Here is a 6,751-nt window from a genome sequence, read left to right as displayed (position 1 = left end):
GGGGAAATGGGAAATGGAAATGGGATAGGGAAGGGGAAATGGGGAAGGAAAGGGAGGGAGGGAAGTTGTTGGGATAGGGAAGAGAAAGGGATGGGAAAGGGAAAAGGAGAAAAAAGGTAGGAAAAGGGGAAAGGGAAAATGAAAGGGAGACAGAGGGGAATGGGAAAGGGAAGAGAAATGGGAAGAAGAAAGAGACGGAAAAAAGGAAGGAGATGTCAGGAGATGTGGAAGGGAAAATGGAAAGAGAACGGGAAGGAAAATAGTAAGAGAAAAGGAAAGAGAAGGGGAATGGGAAGGGAAGAGAGAAGGGAAGAGGGAAGAAACGGAGGAGAAGGAAGTAGTGGAATGGAATGGTGTAGTGCAGAATGGAATGGAATGTTAAATAATGGGTGGGAATGGAACAGAATAGAGTGGGATGGAGCGGTATAGAAGGTTTCTTTCGGAAGGGACCTACAGGGATTACCAAGTAGCAATTCAGGGCTAACCAAAAGTTAAAGTGTATAACTGGGGGCTTTTTCCAAATGCCTCTTGAGCACTGACAGCAAGAGTACACCAGGCAGAGGTGTGGGGTTTGGGAGAGAAGGCTTTGAGAAAGCAGACCTGAGTGGGAGGTGCAGGGGGGTTGGTGTGCCTGGGAACACAGGGCTGGGGGAGCTGCCAGCTGCTCATAGGGATTAACACAAGGGCACATCTGCAGAACATCCCAAGGCAGAGGCAAGATAGAAAGAATAGCATGAGATCAGCTCGGTCATCTCGGAGACAATGAGAACACGCACAGAAAGTATAAATCAGGGCCTTTCCTGATGGAGAAGAATAGCACAGGGTGTGGGGATGGAGCTGCAGGGAGCAGGCAGTGGGGGGAGCGACAGGGAAGGGATGGGGTACAGAGGTGTCACCAACAGCAAGGGACAAGGGGAGGCATGGAGGCGTCACTGTGTGTGACGTGGCGGGGACAGCAGGTGGAGGGGCCCTCTGGGCAAGGAGCTGAAGCAGACAGAAGCTTTGGGGCAATTCTACTGAGAAATGTTCAAAATTGGTGTTTCAGGAACTGCTAACATCAGCAATGGGTGAGATAAGGAAAAAGGAACTAAAGCACATCCCTCGGTGCCACCTCCCCACGGTTCTGGGACACCTCTGGGCCGGTGACCCCAGCGCTCCATGGGCAGCTGTGCCAGTGCAGCACTGCTCTGTTGGAGAAGCAATTTCTCCTAGTGCCCAACCTGAAAAGAAAGCAGAGGGAGAAATGGCACCGTGAGCACTTTTACCAACAGCAGTGTTTTGTTGGCATCCTTCGGGGATGTCTCTGGGAATTGATGGGATAAAGCATTAGCAGTGCTCTTAGCAAATCAGAGGGGTGCCCAAAGCACAACAGGGTGCCAGCAGAAATCTGCTGTGACACCGAATGGGACAACCCTGGGTCCCCATGGCACGGGGGGGGGGATGCTGCGGGACCCCCAGTGCAGCAGCAGCAGGGGGCTGCCCCCCACAGAGCAGGACAGGGGGACTTGAGGCTCTGAGAATGCCTTGCAAGCAGAGGGATGGAGCATGGGGAGCACGGGGGGTCTCCAGCACTCCGTATTTCATGGGCTGGGGCCATAAAGAACACAGTTTGTGCTGCCTTTGGGGAGCAGGATGAACCAGATGACCTCTTTGTACTCCTTCCTAGACTTATTTTTCTGCAATAGGGATTATTATTATTATTATTTTGCCTTTAAGTTCTGTGTCATAGTCATGGAATTACATGAGAGTCTCTGTTTTCATTTAAGAGAGAAATGTTTCCCTAATATTTGTATAGAAAAACTGGAAGCGTTAACCAGCACCAACCCTGACAGCTCCAGAGCAAAAAGCAAATAAAAGCCAACAGACTCTCAGTACACAACACTGCAATTATTTTAGGGACATCTGTAATTATTTGCGCACTCAGGGTTGGTCCTGTTTTTCAAGATGGAGATCCAAATTATTTACAAACAGTGACTTCCTCGGGCTGGCAGTAACCTGGCTCTGTTTTCAAGGGTAATTCGCGTTCCTTTCGGGATGAAGTTTAGAGCTTAGGTGATTCCCTGGGTACTTTGTGCCCATGCTTTTAGGGCCTGCTTGTGGGTCTCCATCCGTCCATGAACCATCCAGAAGAGCCGAGCTGGCCGCCTCCATTGGGATCTCACTGGGACACGCATCAAACCCTAGGAATGAAGCACCGAGGAGCTCTTCCTACAAAATCCCGCCAGTTAATGAGAAATCCCATCTGAGGAAGTAGTGAATGTGCCACCCCGGACCTGAGAGGGTTCATGCGGTCACGCACGGACCGCACAGCTTTGCAGGGAGCAGTTCTAAATCAGAAAGCAGCGTTGCTGCACAAGGAGGAGGTTCCCCTGCCTGGATTTTGCCTCTGTCTGCAGGAATCCATCGGGCCCGGCTGCCCCTGCTTTGTTTCCCTCTGAACAACAGGGAGGAATCCAGGGAAAAAGGAGACATCGCAGAAATAGAGGCGCTGTTCCTTGCAGCCCACACAGCCCAGGGGATGGGATGGCTGGGGGCTGATGGGGGAGGAGCACAGAGCCCACCTCTCTCACCCCCTGGGCTCTCCTTCCTGGCTCCCAACGTGCCATTACTCCCAGCACCACCACACCAGAGCTGCTGTGTCCCAGCAGAGCTCAGACAACAGCCGGGAGGAGGAACCTGCAGCAGATCATTGCTTCAGGGCTCCTTCCTTTGGCAAAGCCCTCAGCACAACAGGGGCACCGTAGGGGCAGCGCCAGCGCTTTGCATATTTAGGAGATTAAGTGAATCTCTTCGAGGCATGCTGCAAATAAGTTTTGAGCCCATTTCCCATTTACGTTTTGGCACCAGCTGTTGTATCTGCTGCAGCAGCAGAGTGGATTTTAAAGTGCGTGACCTAAAAGCTTTGGAATTCATGACTTTCCTTTGAGGAAAACTCCGCTAAACTGCAGGAAAGCCATCTCCTCTGCTCACACAGTGATGTTAGCAACCCTAATAGAACGCAGCCTCCTGGATCCTGAGATCACAGCGTGCAGGGATTGTGTCCTCACATGCGTCTGTAAGCCCATAGGACAAAGCATCCTGACTTTCTGAAAGCATCCAGCCATTGCTGCAGCTACAGGGCTGACATTTCTCATGTTATCTGCTTTATTTAAGGCTGTACTCCCAGCCACTGCAGGCTCCGACTGTGCTGTGACAGAGGCTGTGTCCGTCTGCAGGGACTGAGCAGCGGCTCTGCATGGGGAGAGCAGCCACAGGGATTCCTTCTTTCCGCCAAATTCTGCCATTTACATCTGCAGCTGCAGAGCTGCCCTCTCCTTTCCCTGAGCCCGCAGTCCTCCCCGGGCTGGTGGTCACCGCAAAGCAGTGCAAAGCTGAGCCCTGGGATGGGTGGGATGTGCGCAGCAGAGCCGGAGCAGAGCGCAGTGATGCTGGTGGTGCAGCACCCGCTGCAATGCCAGCCTGAGCCATCTGCTCTGCCACGTGCTGAGCGTCACTCCAGGGCTCATTTTGCGCCGTGAGACGTGGGGAAAGGAAAAGCAAAACCAGCTATTCTTTATGGATAGCATTTCTGAGCTGCACTGTTAATTATCGACATGCAAAACCAACGACGACAACAACAGACTCAGGTCTGCTCGCGCCAAAAAGCAAATCAGTGCATGGACTGGCAGTGCTTCTTTGCACAGCCTTCCCCCGCCCTCCTGCCTTCGAAGGACGACCAGCACAGCTCTGCTTCCCACACACCTGGCTTTGCGTTGGGATGGGAGCTCAGCCGGAGCCGCAGTCCCATCACAGAGCGCACGGGGAGGAGGTCTGGCCGCAGAACGCTCCGTTCAGCCTAAACACGGCTCCTTCTGGACAGGGCGGCTGGGACGTTGCTCTCGTTTCTGTCGTATGTTTATTTATATGTTATTTGGTGATAATGAAAAGCAAATGTTCGGAATCTATTCAGTTCTTCAACTTTTATAGACTCATTGTCTTTATTTTTTCAACTGTGCAGCCGACTCTCAGCCTCCCCCTCCCTCGGCCGCACGGAACTGCAGCCGGTGACCAACGTCAGCTGTTCTCTTACTCATCCTGGCTGCAGCAGTGATATTCCACTCTGTGTTATACAACGCCTGCTGCTCACCCCCAGCCCTGGGCTCCCGACCGCGGGATGCTGGTGAGTATCGGCCTCGAGGGCCGGCATCGGGATCCACTTTTGGGAATGGAGGTGATAGGATCTCTGCCTGGAGGGGTGTAGGTTGTGCTGTGCGCAAGGCACGCTTTGGGGAGCCTACAGCCTGCTCTGCTCCTTGCTCAGCCCCCAGCAGCTCAGCACACAGCTCTGCGTCCGGATGAAGGGCTGAGGGATGGATGGGTGCCCCCACCCTGCCCAGCGCCCAGTGCCACAGCTCTGGGCTGGTTGCAGGAAAGCCGCCTCTCAGCCTCTGGGATGGAGGTCCCCGGGTGCACCTTCACCCCTGCAGAGCAGAGCAGAGCAGCTCCTTCCAAGCAGGATCTCCCTGCACACGGTGCTCAGGCTGGGGCTCACACCGCGGTTTCCTCTGCAAATGGTTTTGACTGTTTGATGTCTGTCTCTGTTAACGCATGGCACAGGTTACCTCTTTGGAGGTACGATCCCAATTAAATTATTCCCCACGCAACGTGGCCTCCAAAGGCACAGAAGGGCTGAAACATGCACGCACACCACAGGGTGAAGGGTTTGCAGGGCACTTCATGGTGCACCGCCCCACAGCTGGGGCTGGAAGTGAGGTCACAGCCCGTGTGCACCAAGCACAGAGCTGCAGCCTCACTCCTAGGTGAGGTGAGATGAACCTCAGCAAAGCAGCTGACCTCAGGCACCGCGCTGCCCAAAGAGCTGCAGCTGGGATGATTCCTGCTCTGAGACATCTCCAGGTGACGAGCCAAAAGCACTGCCTTTGCAGAGGGCAAATCCCAGGATTGCAGTCCAAGCAGGAGCAGCCATCAGGTGCACACACAGCTGCCTGCTGCTCAGCCTGTGCTCACACGCCGGGCTCAGGGCAGAGGCTCCCGGCTGAGCCCAGGTGATTTGCAGCCTCAGGACCCGCGGTGTGACAGCAATAACTCGGGGAAGGAAAGCCCAAACGCCTGTCCTTAGATGTGTCCCAGCAGCCCCAGATTTATGCGAGGAGGAAGATCACAGGGCTCAGACGTAATATCCCGTGGTAACACGGCCTTAAAGCAGCAATTTCCTCTTCAGACTCCGCGTTGGATCAGGGTTTGATGAGGGACACTTGAATGGCTGGTGGAGGAATTGAAGGAGGCAGCAGCCATTCGTTATGGCACGCAGCGCTCACAATTAAACCGCTTATTAGGAGGCATATTTCAAGCAGCCAACAGATAGGGCTGTAATGAGAGCCATTTGTCTGCACCCCCATCGCACGGCCGCAGCTCCCTGTTCCCAGCGTTGGGGAGCGCTGTGCTGGGGCAGCCAACACAAACATGTGTGTTTCATCTCGGAATTAAAAAAATAAAAAGATTGAGAAAATAGCAAACCATGTAATTTTTGTAATGAGTAATTCATTTGTGATTTTAAATGAAATGCTTTTGGATGCGAAGGCCGGCTTCTCGGATCAATTGGAGGAAGACATCTGCTTCGTTTCAAGGAGATCTGAAGAGGTAAAACTTGACAGTTCTTTGTTTAAGTCTTCGCTATCTCCTTTGTATATCTAAATTACGTTTATTGATATACAATGTTGATGTTTTTGTAATACTTTTAAGTCTCATAACCTTCTGTTTCAAATTCACAGTCTTCTACCACTTAAGCTGTTATTATTTTTACCAGTCCCAAGGGCGTGCTCCAGCCTCTTTGGTACAAATTAGAAGGGCTTTTATGAAGAAAAAAAAAAAAGAAAAGAAAAAAAACTTAGAGTTTATATAAAGAGGTTCTCGTCGGCTTCCCGGCTGCACCACAGCCGATGCCAATGCAGTAACAGCTCTGCACGTGGGCTCACCCCAAGCACAGCTCCTGGATCTGGCACTGCTGCCGGGCTTGTTTGTCACGAGGAACAGTAGCCATTCCCCCAGCAGGAAAGAGAAGCTGAACGCTGACAGGCTGATGGATGCCAACATGTGAGGGGATGGCTGGCGGCAGATGCTCGTGGCGGGGCTACCTGCAGCCTCCCTGTGGTGCAGAGCAGGAGTGCTCCCAGGGAGGGCAGAGCACCAGCGGGTTTTGCAAAGAGCGAACGCTCCTGGGATGGGAGCATCATTTCGTGCTGATACGTGAAGGACACTGCTGGGGGCAGGGTGTAAGTGGGCAACGTGCCCAGCATGACACCAAGACACCTCTCCCACACGCAGTGTTGGCATACGGCAGCTCCTGTTATCCTGTTCAGGCCTTGTCTTGGCAATTCAGCATCCTTTGGGTTTAGGAGGTCAAAGAGGCTCTGTGATCCTTGGTAGCACATCACCTTCCCCTCCTCAAAGGGAAGAACAACTGCACTTCTCCCTGCAGGACGCTGCCCCAGGGCAGTGTGAGGGCTGGGTGTCCCAGCACCAAGCATCAGGCACGGCACAGCCACCGCTCCTCCAACACCACCAAATTCACCTCCAGAATCTCACTCTGGAGTTCTTAGCTTCGCCAGCTGAAGGCTCTCCATCACCCTCACCAGGAGCGAGCTTCTCAGAGTGCCACGGCCTACATAGCGAGGATGGCAACAAGAGGCAGACCTTCCCTGGTTGGAGCTGTGCTGCAGAAGGGAAGACAACTTCAGGCCCAGGAAAGCAG

Source organism: Meleagris gallopavo, chromosome 9, assembly GCF_000146605.3.
Source record: "Meleagris gallopavo isolate NT-WF06-2002-E0010 breed Aviagen turkey brand Nicholas breeding stock chromosome 9, Turkey_5.1, whole genome shotgun sequence".
Classification (NCBI taxonomy): domain Eukaryota; kingdom Metazoa; phylum Chordata; class Aves; order Galliformes; family Phasianidae; genus Meleagris; species Meleagris gallopavo.
This window is presented reverse-complemented; position numbering follows the sequence as displayed.